Raw genomic sequence first — 15,874 nt, 5'->3', positions numbered from 1 at the left:
CAAGACACTGTCTTAACACCAGCCTCACGTTTCTCTTTACTTAATTTCAGGTTGACGTTCCGTGTCATATCTAGATCCTGTCTCAGACCTGCATCATGTTCTTCCTTGGTGAACCCCCAGACGATGATGTCATCCAGCAATATGAGGTATGCCCTCAAAGATCATGTGGATGGTTTTATGGTGCAGACAGGATCCCATACAGTAACTGAAGAAAGTGATATCTTCCCTCTGGTGTGTTAAAAGTACAGAGACTTGAACTTGCCTCATCAAGCTTCATCTGCCAATACCTTGACGCAATTTCAAGTTCGCTAAAGCACTTGGCACCTGCAAACTGGAACAAGATCTCCTCCTGTGTTGGCAATTTAAAATGCGCTCTCTTGATGGCTTTATTGAGATCTCTCCAGTCTATACATGTCTGCGTTGCGCCACTTTTCTTTCGCACAATGACCAGTGAGCTCACTCAATCTGTTGGCTCTTCAATTTTCTGTATGACATTTACCCATTCCACGCATGCTGGTTCTTGTTTGAGTTTGTCCTTAAGTGCAAATGGAGCTTCCCTGCATGCATGGACAACAGGAGCCACTGCCTCATCCACATGAACCTTGTGTACACCTGGTAAGCATCCCAGCCCCTCAAAGACATCTGCCATAAGTCATCTTTGGTCTGTAAAGCCACCATGAAAACTCTTTTCACCAGGTTGAGCCTGTCACATGCACTCAAGCCTGATATTGGCTCTACTCTCTTTTCATAATCAGGAGCCATGCCTTTAGGTTCTGCCCTTTGTATTTGAAGATCACTATACGCCCCCTTTCGCTGGAACATTCTCTCCAGTATACCTGTCACTTTTAACTTCACTGGGTAAATCTTGCTTTTTACTTTGAGAGTCTAGTAATCATCCATGGTTAACAGATTTACTTGGGCTCCAGTGTCAAGCTAGAATGGAATTACTGTCTCATTCACAGTCACTGGAACAATCTATTCTGTCTTACCAGCACAAGCAGTCTGCAGAGAATCTGCAAAGACTTCTTCCATTTCTTCAGAAACCGTGTGCACCTTTCTCTTGCTAGCCCCAGATTTGAGGCACTTTGCAAAATGCTTCCTCTTTCCACAATTATTGCAGGACTTTCTATAAGCAGGACACTTCTTTGGGATGTGTCTGCCTCCACACTTGCTGCACTTACTCCTTGATCCTACCTCTTTGCTATGCTGTTGCTTTGGGAAACGTCTTGTGCTCTGCCCCTCTGCTTTTCACAGCATGCACTGTTGTTTCTGCTTTGTGCAGCTCCTTAGCTTGTGTTTGTGTGGTCTCCACTGCCCTACACATGTCCACAGCCTTTTCTAGCGTCTTATCTTTTTCACAGAGCAAGTTTTCTCTGAGCCCATTATCTGGGATTCCACAAATCATTTTGTCTCTGACTAGTGAGTCTCTCAAATCTCCAAACTCACAGGATTTACTCAGTGTGAGAAGCTCAGCTAAGTTTTGGTCAAGGCTAACATCTTGTTTCTGTTCACAGGAAAAGAACTTAGATCTTTCAAATGTGATGGTTTTACTTGGGACAAAATACTCCTCAAATTTTGTCATCAGAGTGTCTAATGTAAAAGCTGTGTCATCAATTCGAAAGATGTTCTAGACCTCCAAAGCACCTTCACCAATTACATGTAGAAAGACAGACACTTTCATTTTTTCTTCTGTGCCTCTGGCTCTATATGCTGCCAAATATACATTGAATTGCTGTTTGAAGAGTTTCCTACTATCATCTAGACTGCCGGTCAGCTATATAGGTGCGGGTGGACTTCGGTTATCCATAACTGAATTTTTTGGGCTTCTCTCACTTGAATCTCTTGGTGAACTTTGAGATAGCGTGTTCTCTTGCTGGCAGCTTCTTCCCATCAGAACCTAGTGTCTCTTTCTTACTTGTTTGCGGTATTCAGCTACGCTTCCTATTCAGGCCTCACACTGACTTCTGACGTCATGTTTTGTTTGTTCTTGATAAAAACTAACTTTGAATGGGTTTTCAAACACTAGAACTATTTATTAATAATCATGGCATCTACCTCCACACTTCGTGTGTGCTCCCAATTCACCACGTCCCTTCCGGTTCCGGCTGAACTGCCTGCATTGCACACTGGGAACTGAAATTCTTTATTATGTAATAACAGAGAAAAGGGGAGGTGTTATTAGCTTAATTCATTTGGCACAGCTTTGTGGTCTGAAGGGCCTATTTCTCTGCTGTACAATTCTATGTTCTGTCAGGCCTTCATTGTATGCCAATCATGTGCTACCATTACTCAGTAGAAATGTGGACAGCTTTGGGCCATCATGTCCTAACAAGCACCAGTGCTACATTAACTTCAGCAATATCAAGTTGATAACAGGGCTGAGTAACATCAAAAGCACTATTCTCTACTAATAGACATGCCAATTGGATTAGTTAAGGATATTTAGTTCAGAGACATAGAATATACAATGTCATTGTGGCATTGCTCCAGATGTGTAAACAGGGAATAAAACAAGACTCACTTTTAGCAGCTTTCACCAAGCACCTTTCCACGTGCAAAGCAACACTCACAACATGCTGGAGGAACTCAGCAGGTTGGGCAGCATCCGTGGAAATGATCAGTCGACGTTTCGGGCCAGAACCCTTCATCAGGACTGAAGAGGGAAGGGGCAGAGGTCCTATAAAGAAGGTGGGGGGAGGGTGGGAAGGAGAAGGCTAGTAGGTTCCAGGTGAAAAACCAGTAAGGGGAAGGATAAAGGGGTGGGGGAGGGGAAGCAGGGAGGTAACAGGCAGGAAAGGTGAAGAAGGAATAGGGGAAAACACAATGGGTAGTAGAAGGAGGCGGAACCATGAGGGAGGTGATAGGCAGCTGGGGGAGGGGGCAGAGTGACATAGGGATAGGGGGAGGGAATTACCAGAAGTTGGAGAATTCTATGCTCATACCAAGGGGCTGGAGACTACCTAGACAGTATATGAGGTGTTGCTCCTCCAACCTGAGTTTGGCCTCATCATGGCAGTAGAGGAGGCCATGTATGGACATATCTGAATGGGAATGGGAAGCAGAGTTGAAGTGGGTGGTTACAAGGAGATCCTGTCTGTTATGGCAGACGGAGTGGAGGTGCTCCATGAAGCGGTCCCCCAATCTGCGTCGGGTTTCACCGATGTAGAGGAGGCCGCACTGGGAGCACCGGATGCAATAGATGACCCCAACAGTGCAAAACCATTTTTATTTTGTGTCATCCTTTGATCACTGAAGGGAACAAAGAAAAATCAAAATGAAACTTTCCTGACAAAGATTAACACATCCCTTTCCCTTCTTGTTGTGGATGAAAATGCACAAACAAAAACATTCAAAAATACAATAGAACTACATAACTAAATTTTTAATACTACAATCAATGTCCCCTCATGGACCAACCATTGCTTTGAGCAGGAAATTTTCACATGGCCTGAAAACTGCGTGACACTTTAAATTTTTTTGTGGTACATATGCTTACTATGACTATTTAGAATGAAAGTTGAAAGATCATGTAATTTTGATTTTATGTATTAATTGAGGGGTATAAAGAAATTTGGTACAACAAAGAAAATCTTTCACATTTCAAAAACTTTTCCTAGCTGTGTCAAATTCTGAATGCACAGCAACAAAGGCAATGCACGTAGGGAGAATTTCACTTGTAGAATTTTGAGAATAAAACATGCAAGAGTCGTCTTATGTGCTTAACAAAAACTGCAGTCCTTACATTACGAACAAACCAATGAACAGTCACCTTACACTGAAGTCATTACATCAGACACCGTTTTTTAAAGCGAACACAATGACTCAGTGACAGTATTTGTATAGTCTTTTCTATTATGAACAATATATGTCATCTGTCACCTGTTATATTACTCTACACAGGCCTCCCTAGAATCCACCAAAACTGGCATTGTGACTCTGTCTGGAGCTCATACGAGCCCCCCGACTTGGGTTCTATTTGCCTCAGTTGGAATAATAGCGGATGCCTCTGGCTTGTCTAACAGTGTGCTTAAGCACACATGGCCATGTTGTGATGTAGGGGATATGGTAGCAGTACCATCCAGGTCTTAGTGGGTTGGTTTACCCTTCCTATCTACAGTAAGTCTTTCACCCCATTCCAAAACACAGAACGGGCCATTGTAAGGGAGTTTAAAGGGATGCTGATGTACATCATGGCTGACAAAAATGAATGAGGTAGAAGATAAATCAACCGGAACCCAAATGGGAACCCACAGGAATTCATATAGGCCAACGGAGATATAACAGCTGCTTTGGGAATATCCACAGCACACACAGGCACCCGATGGTCGCCCCTGACTAGGTCCACTTTAGAAAAAATTATCTAAGTGCCAGAAAGTCTTGAATATGTGGGGGCAGGTAAGAATTGTGGAAAGAGCCTTGTTAAGGCGGCACTAATTGCCACATGGATGGCAACCACCATCGGGCTTAGAAACCAAGTGGAGGGGTGAAGCCCAAGGGCTATTCAACCTGTGCACAATGCCAAGCGTTCCATGTTGGCAAACTCAGCCTTTGCGCTGGCCAGCTTTTCTGAGTCCAATCGACACAGGCATGAACTGGCAAACCAATTGTAGAAACGTGGTGCTGGACCCCGTGCTTTGTGAGTGCAGTGGAAAATGTGGGCTTAGTGAGGTTTGAAATTCACCCAGCAGGCGAGTAAATTCACATGTGGTGGAGCACGCACTTGGCAGAGTCGTCATGGGGAACTTACTGGGGTTACAGGGTAACGACCTTTGTGCCCACAAAGTCATTGGGTATATTTAAAACGCAGGTTGATAGGTTTTTGATTAGTCAGGGCATCAAAGATTATGGAAAGAAGGCAGGAGAATGGGACTGAAAGAGATTAATAAATCAACCATGTGGAATAGTGAAGCAGACTTCTCTTTTTCAATCTTTTTATTAATTTCAGCATCATAAAAATTACAGAAAATAGATACAGAGCAATTGGGATTACATTATTGATAAATAGTTTATACAAGTATAAACTCAATTGACACATAATTAATGAGCCTCCCAAAATCTCAAAAAGTACAAATATAATATAGGAAAATATAAAATGAAAATATAGAAATATCATGAAAAAAGAAAAAAAATACCCCAAAAGAAAAAAAATCTAAACCAACTAGAAGAAAACTAAACTAAAGAAAAAAAAAGAAAAAGAATGGGCTATTCTGATACCTCAGATAAGACCATTAGTCTCATTAACTCCGCTCCTCTCCCCGTATATGGAGTAACAAAATAGAATTGGAAAGGGTCAAATTACATCATATGAAAGTATTGAATAAATGGTCTCCAAATCTCTTCAAATTTAATAGGTCATAAATGACCCTTCTAAATTTTTCTAAATTTAAACAAGACATAGTTTGAGAAAACCATTGAAATGTAGTAGGAGGATTAATCTCTTTCCAATTCAATAATATGGATCTTCTAGCCATTAGTGTAACAAAAGCAATCATCCGAGAAGCTGAGGAGGGCAGATGACTTTGTTCTATCATTGGTAAACCACAGATTGCAGAAATGAAGCAGACTTGATGGGCTGAATGGCCTAATTCTACTGCTATGTCTTATGGTCTTCAAACATTCAAGGGATATTGTTTGAAGACTGGAGAATTAAAAATGTCACATCCTTGTTGATAAAGAAACAAACCCAATTACTACAGATCAGTCTTTTCTAGAATATATGACAATTGTGTTGAGGGTGCAGAAGATGTTTACTGAAAGGATTCCAGGAATGAGGGAGTTCTGAGATATGGACAGATTAGAGATACTGGGATCTTTGACCTTGGAACAGAGTCGATTGTGAGGGAGTCTTTACAATCACAAGAGTAGTTGGAGAGAAACTGTACCCATTGGCAGAGAGGCAATCTGTGCATTGAGCTGGGAGACACAGCTGGGTTCTCATCTGTATTCACTAGCTGGCAGAGTGGCACATTTGGTGGAAGTGCCGCCTCACAGCTCCAAGGACCCATGGTAAATCCAGATCTCTAATACTGTCTGTGTAGAGCTTTCATGTGCTCCTTGAGACTCTATGTTTTCTTGCAAGTGCTTCAGTTTCCATACATATCCCAAAGTTTTGGTAGTTGATTACCCACTGTATCGAGATGGGGAATAGGAAGGAGGGAAAAGGCTAGGAGGGATAAGCAGATGGAAGTAATGGGAAAATTTAAAAGAATGAGTGAGATTGGATACTTGGTGGTTGGGTGGCCACTTCTCTGCAATATGTCTCAAAATCCCTGAGCCCACTAGCATAAATCCCAAACTGTTATGGAAGACAAGGGAGAAATTTGGATGACAATGAGTGGGGCACTGTTAATGAAAAAAATCAAGGTAAAATTTATTATCATTCTCTTGCAGATATTGATAGGAAAATATTGAAATGCAATAGAATTTACAAAAAAATACATGAACAAAGATTGACAAACAATAAATGTACAAAAGAAGACAAATTGTCAAATAGAAAAATAATAGAACATGATTTGCAAAGAGTCCTTGAAAGTTTGTAGGTCATAGGGCCTGATGGCTGTAGGATAAAACCTATTGCTCAACCAGGTGGTGAGAGACCTATGGCTTCTATACATCCTGCCCGATGGTAGTGGTGAGAAGAGAGAATGGCTTTGATGGTGGGGGTCTTTGATGTTGGATGCTGTTTTCCTATGTCAGCACTCCTTATAAACATAATCAAGAGCTTTCCCTGTCTTGAACTGGGTTGCATCCACCACTTTCTGTAGCATGTTCCATTCCTGGGTATTTGTGTTTCCATACCAGACCATGATGCAACAAGTCAGGATACGCTACATTGTACATCTATAGAAGTTTGTCAAAGTTTTTGGTGACTGGTACAATCTACACAAACTTCTAAGAAAGTAGATGCACTGTTATGCCTATTTTGTGATGATACTTATGTGCAAGTCACAGGAAAGATCCTTTGATAGGAGAACATCAAGAAATATAAAGCTACTGACACTCACCGCATCTGATCCCCTGATGAGGTCTGGCTCTGGACTTCCAACTTCTTCCTCTTGTAGTTGATAATCAGCCCTTTGGTTTTGTTGACGTTGAATGAGAGGTTTTTGCTGTGGCACCATTCAACCAGATTTTCAATTTCCTTCCTATATGCTGTTTCATCACCACCTTTGATTTGGCCAACAACAGTGGTGTCATCAGCAAACTGAAATATGGCATTGGAACTATACTTAGCCACACAGTCACGTCAGTCTACGGTCTCCTCTACTGTCTCGATGAGGCCAAGCGCAGCCTAGAGGAGCAACACCTTACATTCTGTCTGGAAAGCCTCCAACCTGATGGCATGAACATCAATTTCTCTAACTTCCACTAATTGCTGCTCCTCCCCTCTCCTTCGCTATTCCCCATTCCAGTTTCCCTTGCTCACTAGCCTATCACCTCCCTCTGGTTCTCTTCCCCCTTCCCTTTTTCAAGGTCTTCTACCCTTTCCTACCAGATTCCCCCTTCTCCAGTCCTTTATCTCTTTCACCAACCAACTTCCCAGCTCTTTATTTCACCCCTCCCCCTATCCCGGTTTCACCTATCACCTACCACCTTGTACTTCAGACTTCCCTCCCACCACCTTCTTGCTCTGACTTCTCATCATTTTTTACCCAATCCTGATGAAGAGTCTCAGCTTGAACCATCAACTGTTTACTCTTTTCCAAGACGCGACCTGGCCTGCTGAGTACGTCCAACATGTGTGTGTTGCTTGGATTTCCAGCATCTGCAAATTTTCTCATGTTGGAAGTCCTCATGCAGGATTCCTTTTATGTTAATTTGCAGGTTGATTCAGCAGCAGAGTAGGCAAGTACAATGTTAGAATTCATTTCAGAGGTCCAGCATATTAATAAATTTGTTTATTATTCTTACAGTACCAAGATAGAGACCCATCTGATTACAATAGTGCATTGAATGACAGAATGCAGATTAAAGTATTATTGTTGGAGAGAAAGTGCAGTGCAGACAAACAAGGTGAAAAGCCATGAGGAGGAAGACGGTGAGGTTAAGAAGCCAATTTATTGTACTAGGGAACCATTCAATAGTCTTATAACAGTGGGATAGAAGCTGTCCTTGAGTGTGGTAGCACATGGCATGTATATACCACGTCAAAAATATAAAAGCAAGGATATCCTTCTGAGCTTTATAAGGCATCAGTTAGGCCACACTTGGAACAATGTGAGAAATTGTGGGTTCCATGCACAACTGTGCAAAAAATCTTAGGCACATACATATATATATAGGTACACCCAGTGTGTTTATATATACACCGTACTGCTGCCACAAAAAAAAAACAAATTTCATGACATATGTGAGTGATGAATAACCAGATTCTGATATTGGTCTCTATTGTGGACTAAGAGTGGGAAGGGGGCAGGGAGAGGGGAATCATGGTTGGAAAAATGGAAAGGGAGAGGGGAATGAGTGAAAAGCACCAGCGAGACATTCTGTAATGATCAATAAACCAATTGATTGGGATCAAATGACCTTTTGTGGTGCCTCAGGGCTAGGTACATCTGCATCCACACCACCCTGGCCCCTGGCACTCCCTCTCTGCCAGCTGTCCCACAGCCCTCCTATGGCACTCCACCATCACCATTCTCAGCATCCTTTGCTCTCACCAGATTTACAACTCACTCTCTGCTCCACATTGATAAATTCAGTACAGTGCAAAAGTCTTCGGTACCTGAAATCTATGTATGTGCCTAAGACTTTTGCACAGTACTGTGGATATGGTGGATGGTCACAGCCCTTATCCTAGGATAAGGAGGCTGAAAACCAGAGGGCATAGGTTTAAGGTGAGAGGAGAAATATTAAAGGGGACCTGATGGGTAAGTTTTTCACACAGCGGGAGGTGGTTATATAGAATTATCTGCCAAAGGAGGTGGGAGAGGCAGATTCCGTTTCAACATTGAAGGCAGGTTCGTGGATGGTATAGCTTAAGAGGGATATGGGCCAAATGCAGGCAGGTGGGGCTCGCTTAGGAAAGTACTTTGGTCACTGTGGATGAGTTCATCCAAAATGTTTGTTTTTTAGTGTTGTATCTCTATGACTATGATGGAGGAGGTAGCTACGTCAATGAAGAGAGTTTAATTGAAATAGCCTACTTCAGTAAAGTCTTTGATAAGGTACACATGTGAGATATGTCCTAAAGGTTGGAGCCCAAGGGGTTTGAGCTTGATTTGGTGATAGAAAGCAAAGGACAAAGGTTGAAGATTACTCTTGTGATTGGAAGCCTGAGACCAGTGGAGTGTTTCAGTGAATGGCATCGAACCCTTACAATGATGTTCAGTGAGCATTTATAGAATAAAAATAACTGGTGAAAGAACAAATACTATCACGAGGTGAGCCAATGTTTAAAGTCTGAAATGGAACATTGTGAGCAGTTTCAGTTGTAGCTTTCAAAACTGAGCTGGAGAAGTATGTGGAAGGAATGATTTTACGGGCATCAGAAAGGAGATGGCCAACGGGACTGGTGGGATTGCTGTTGTATTGAACCAGCAACTTTTAATATGATGCAGCCATTCTGTGATTCTGAGGTATTAGCTCACAGTTCAAGTTGACAATACAGAATGCAAATTTCCCCAGGAGCAGAAAATCCAGTGAAATGTCAACTATCCTGCACTATTCTCCCAATTGAGGCTAGGCAACTGATTATTCCCACTAAACTCATACTGATTGACTGATAAATATTGTAAAATTTAGAGAAATTAGACTCTCGGTCTAATGTAATTTATTTATCAGCTGTCAATGAAGCATCAGTTCATCTCACTAATTTATATCAATCTTACTAATGGATCTTTGCTACACACACACAGTGCTGGAGGAACTCAGCAGGCCAGGCAGCACCTATGGAAAAAGTACAGTCGACATTTTGAGCTGAGACCCTTCAGCAGGACTTCATTGTAAGATCTTTGCTGTAAGTTTAATACAAGCATCAAGTTCATTTTATCTTTTTCCTGTCAGACTAAGTGCTGTTAATCATGGCACTGTATATTGTGACACAATTATTAACCTACAATTGTGAAAGATTAATTCTTTTTTAAAACTAATATCGGAAGGGATCAATTCATTGAATGGGGATGAATATGATGGAAAATCAGTGATATAGGTCAAAGGTCAATCCAAAATAATGGACATATGACAGTGTACTTAAATTTGGGATGTATCTATTTCTGGACACTGAATGAAAGATGAGATGGTGAGCCTGAGAATCTGGGGCTAAGGACTCTGGAGGGAGGAGCCCTGGAGGAGGCCGGTCCTGGGTTTGGAAGTATGTCTGTGCGTGCGTGGGTGGGTGGGTGGGTGTATGCAAAGGTGGGAAAGGTGTGTTTTTGTTAAACACAAGAGATCCTGCAGATGCTGGAAATCCATTATTGCTGTTGCTTGTATTGTTCTGCCGAACGTTGTAGGTATGCTGTGTTGGTGTCAGAATGTGTGGTTGAAATGACCAACACCAGGGGGCATGCATTGAAGGTGAGGGAGGGTGTAGACTCAAGGGGAGATGTAAACAGTAAGTTTTTCACTTAGAGAGTGATGGTTGCCCGGCATGCTCTGTCTGGTATGGTGGTAGAGGCAAATACATTAGAGGCTTTTAAGAGGCATTTGGATAGGCGCATGGATGTGAGGAAGATGGAGGGATATGGACATGGTTTAAGTAGGAGGGATTAGTGTTTGGGTATTTTTGATTTGCTTTTTAGCTGGTTCAGCTCAACATTGTGGGCCAAATGGCTTGTTCCTATGTGGTACTGTTTGATGTCACACAGAGGTATAGATAGAATGGACAGAAAGTATCTGTTTCCCAGGGTCGAAATGTCTAATACCAGAGGGCATGCATTGAGGGTGAGAGGGAGTAGGTTCAAGGGGGATGTGAGGGGTAAGTATTTTTACTCAGAGACTGGTGGGTGCCTAGAATCGCTGCCTGGTATGGTGGTACATTAGAGGCTTTTAAGAGATGTCTGGATAGGCACATGGAGGAATATGGACATGGTGTAGATAGGAGGGATTAGTGTTTGAATATTTTTGATTTGCTTTCTAGCTGGTTCAGCACAACATTGTGGGCTGAATGGCCTGTTCCTGTGCTGTACTCTTCTATGGTCTAGGTAACACTTGCAGGCTGACCCCATCACATTCTTGGGTTGTGTTGGTTGCTAACACAAACGACTCATTTCACTACACAATGTACATGTGAAAAACAACTGAATCTGAATCTGAATCATGAAGGAAAAAGACACTATCTGCTGTGCTGGTTAAAGATTCTTGTACATAAATTGAGCCCAGTATTAGTACAAGAAAACAAGATTAAAACTATGGAATGGTCCCTTGGATCGAAACACTCAGCATGCTGTGATTGCCTTATCAAGGCAGTCAATTACCTTACAACCTGTTCAATTGGTCACCTAGTCTATCAACAACAGGCTTTCAGCTCATACTGTAAGAAAAACTAAAGCTTCAAATGCTAGCTTTTTTCATTTTTTATCCAAGTTTTGATCCCTTTGTGCTGGTCTTTTCAGCAGTACCAGCAACACCACATGATGGAGAGTGATGTTGTGCACCTGCATTTCTCAGCCTGCTAGGAAACTCCCTTTCCTTCAGTCTTCAGCACCAAATTTCCGATGATAAGCTGAGAAAAAGTGGAAAATCTAATATTCCTCAGTGGGGCTATTCAGTTCATCAGTTCCTGGAATCAACCCTTTGCAGAAAATCTAATTAGAGGAGTTTTGAGATGATGTTATTTGCCTGTAAGCCGATCAAAGATCACAACACACAAATCACAAACTGAGCGTGGTAGATGGAGGAGCGGAGGAATCAGCTCCTGCAAGGCACTGCTGTTCTCAGGTTATTGAGGAGAAGTGCTGTTTGATCTCACTAATCATTGCAGGAGGAACTTAGTTCATAGGCTATCATTACAAGAACTTGCTAACTCAGGATACATCATTTCCCGAGAAGAGCTGTCAGCTTTGGGGGCAACGCTGAGATCTCTAACAACTTACATTGCCATTGAGAAAGAAATAATGATCCTCATATTTATTAAATTCCATTCACATTTGATCGCTTCTGGACAGCAGACATTATTGTGAATAAAAATATGACAGACAATAACTGATTGAAATGAGCAGCCAACCTATCTGCTTCTAAGGAGTGTTCATTAAAGAAGAATCATAGAAACACAGAGTCAGGTAGCATAGAAACAGACCCTTCAGGGCAAATGGTCCATGCCAACCCATATTCCAATCTAAACTAGCCCCATTTGCTCACTTTTGGCCCATATCCCTCTAAACCTTTCCAGAACATTGACCTGCCCCTGAACCATTTAAATGTTGTTGTGCCTGCCTCCACCACTTTCTCTGGCAGCTCTTTCCAGATAATAACCGCCCTCTGGGTAAAAAAGTAGCCTCTCAGGCTCCTATTAAATTCTCCCCTCTCACTTTAAACCCATACCCTTTAGTTCTTGATCCCCCAACCCTGGAGAAAAGACTGTCTCTGCAGTTAGTCTATGCATTAAGACTGTGCATTTAGTCTGTCTATGCCCCATATGATTCTGTTCACATCTGTGAGATCACCCCTCTCTCTCCTGCTCTCCAGTGAATAAAGTCTCAAACACTTTCCATAAATCAGTCCCTTCAGTCCAGGTAACATGCTTGTAAATATCTTCAGCACATTTTCTGGTTTAATGTCATCTATCCATTAAAGGTTAGGAAGAAGAAGGAGGTTTGTGGCATTTATAAGCAGCAAGGGACTAATGAGGCACTTGAGTGGTACAAGAAATGCAAGGGAGTAGCTAAGAGGAAAATCAGGAGGGCAAAAAGAATGCATGAGGTTGCTTTGGTAGATAAGGTGAAGGAGAATTCTGAAGGCTTCTACCAATAAATTAAGACCAAAAGAATAGCAAGGGACAAAATTGGTCCACTTGAAGATCAGTATAGTCATTTATGCATGGAACCAAAATAGATACGAGAGATCTTAAATGGATTTTTTTGCATCTGCGTTTACTCATGAGATGGACACAGAGTCTATTGAACTGAAAGAAAACAATACTGATGTCATGGACCATATCTGGATTACAGAAGAGGAGATGCTTGCTGTCTTGAGGCAAATTAGGATAAGTCCCTAAGGCCTGACAAGGTGCCCATTAGACCTTGAGTGAGGCTTGTGCATAAATTGCAAGAACCCTGGCAATGGTGCTTAAAATATCCTTAACCAGTGCCAGAGGACTAGACGATAACTAATGACAGAATATATAAGTATTTTGAGTATAGATTAGAGATAGCCCACATGGTTTTATGTGTAGTAGGTAGAGTCTAAACAATCTTACAGTTTTTCAAGGAGGTTACCAGGAAAATTGATGGAGGAAAGGCAGTGGACTACATGGACGTTTAGCGAAGCTTTTGATAAAGTCCCTCATGGGAGACTGGTCCAAAACATTCAGTTGCTTGGCATTCAGGATGAATGGTAAATTGGACTCAACATTAGCTTACAGGGAGAAGTCAGAGAGTGGTAGTAGATAGTTGCCTCTCTGAATGGAGGCCTACGACTAATGGTGTGCCACAGGGATCAGTGCTGTTCTGTTTTAATGATTTGGATGAAAATGTGGTAAACTGGATCAGCAGATTTGCAGGTGACACCCAAGCATAGTGGACAGTGAGGAAGTATATCAAAGTTTGCAGTGAGATCTGGACCAGTTGGGAAAAATGGCTGAATGCAGGCAAGTGTGAGGTGTTGCATTTTAGGAGGACAAACCACGGTAGAACTTACCCAGTCAAGTAGGGCACTGAGGAGTGCAGTAGAACAAAGGGATTGGGGAATATAGATCCATAATTCCTTGAAAATTACATCACAAGAAGATAAGGTCATAAGAAGAACTTTTGGCAGACTGGCCTTCATAAGTCAGTGTATTGAGTACAGGTAACAGCAACTCAGGAGGTAAATTGATAGGATCTTGGTGAAACCTCCTCTACACCCTCTTCAAAGTTTTCACATCATTTCTGTAAAAGGGTGACAAGAACCACCAAAGGCAATAATTGAAATGTGGCCTAAACAAATTTTATACAATTGCAACATGATTTCCTGACTCTTAAACATAATGGCAACGATGAAGGCAAGCTTACCGGACACTTTCTATGCACCGCTTCTGCTTGTGTTGCCAGCTCTGTGGAGTTCCGAACCTGCAGCCTGGTTGTGAATGTTGTCAGATAATTAGCAGGAGAAAGAGTCTCGAAGTATATCCACATCCACAAAGATGGCAGGGCACAGAACATGAGTACCAAAGATAAGACTGAAGTACTCACAGTGTGGTTTATCAACAATGGCTGTTGGAGTGCTGTACATGTTGAGTATTAAAGGGTTGACAGTGAATAGGATTCGTGAGGGTTCTTAGACGAGGCCTTTAAGATTCAAGGTTCAAGATTGTTTAATGTCATTTACAGTACACAGGTGTAAAGGAGAACAAAATAATTGTTACTCCAGATGGTACAAAAGAAAACACAATAAGATAAAGAACACAATAATTTTTTAAAAACACAGTAAATATAAATACACATATAGTCTATGCAGGTAGATTGATTGTTTGTCCATAAAGTGACACCAGGCATAGGAATGCTGGTACATAAGATGGCTGACAGGAAATGATCAAGTAGTCATGGTGGGGAGCAATGGGTTAGTGGGTAGAGGGATTCTTGATCAGATTTACTGCTTGGGGAAAGTAACTTGAATCTGTTGGTCTTGGTGTGGACGCTACATAGCCTCCTCCTTGATGGGATTGAAACCTTCGGTTTGACGGTTTGATATGGTGCCAGGCCTGTAGCTGGGTAGTGAGCCTTTAGTACTTTTATAGTTCAATACTGCGTGGGAACATCTGCACAAACTGTGAGCAGTTCCTCAAAGTGTGAGTTGTAATTCGAATCGGGGGGCATTTCTGCTATTTTTGCTCCCACAATTCATTAATAAATATAAAATAAAGACTTTGCAATATAGTAAATAGTATTTGTAGTGGACTGAGGACCCTAATATTCTTTAACTAAAGGTAATGGGGTGGTGTTGATGACTTGGAACTTAATTTTACGGGAATTCCTTTCTGTTTGGATTACAGAATTTCAAGATGGCCCTTCTGGGCCGAATGAGCACATTTATGGGAGAAGATCCAATCTGGCTAGGGTGAGCACCAAATCTCGAAGCTTCTGTATTACCTGGAAACACCACAGTGTGTTCACAAGATTAAGCATGGTATGGATAGCGCATGTCTACAAGGGGATGTACCACAGTTCAAGGAAATGCAGTCGAAGTGGGAATGAATAACTAACTTCCAAACTGATGAAAGGAGGTGGACAGGGAGCCCCAGAGTGCATCTCAATCCAGCAATATTCTTCCATGTTGGGAAATGTGGAGGTGGTTGTGGGGGACATCAAGGTAACTCTGGAGTGTACCATGAAAGAGCCCTGGTAAATCTGATATCAAAGAGGTAACGCTCAGTGGTTGCAGTCATACCTTGTGCTAAGGAAAATAGTTGTGCATCACAGGATTTCCTAGGCCCAACCAACTCCAGCTCTTTCATCCATCATAAAGTCAGAGGGAATATTGAGTGATGATTGTACATATCCATAAACAACTCCAACAAGAGCAGGTCAGAGTCAGAACCGGTGATACCTCCTGACACCTGAAGGTCTTTTACTTGTTACTTGTTACATACACCTGTTAGGGTGCATTCTCCAGTTACCTTATAAGGTAACCGTAGCCTTCAGCCAGGAGCAGATGTCATCAGGTGGTTCCCAACCTTACAATCTAAGCTTGATGATTTCACCTCCATTTTTCTGGATGAGTGCAGTAGCAATAACTTTTA

Source organism: Mobula birostris, chromosome 5, assembly GCF_030028105.1.
Source record: "Mobula birostris isolate sMobBir1 chromosome 5, sMobBir1.hap1, whole genome shotgun sequence".
In the NCBI taxonomy this organism is placed as follows: domain Eukaryota; kingdom Metazoa; phylum Chordata; class Chondrichthyes; order Myliobatiformes; family Myliobatidae; genus Mobula; species Mobula birostris.
Note: the sequence above shows the minus strand (reverse complement) of the source record.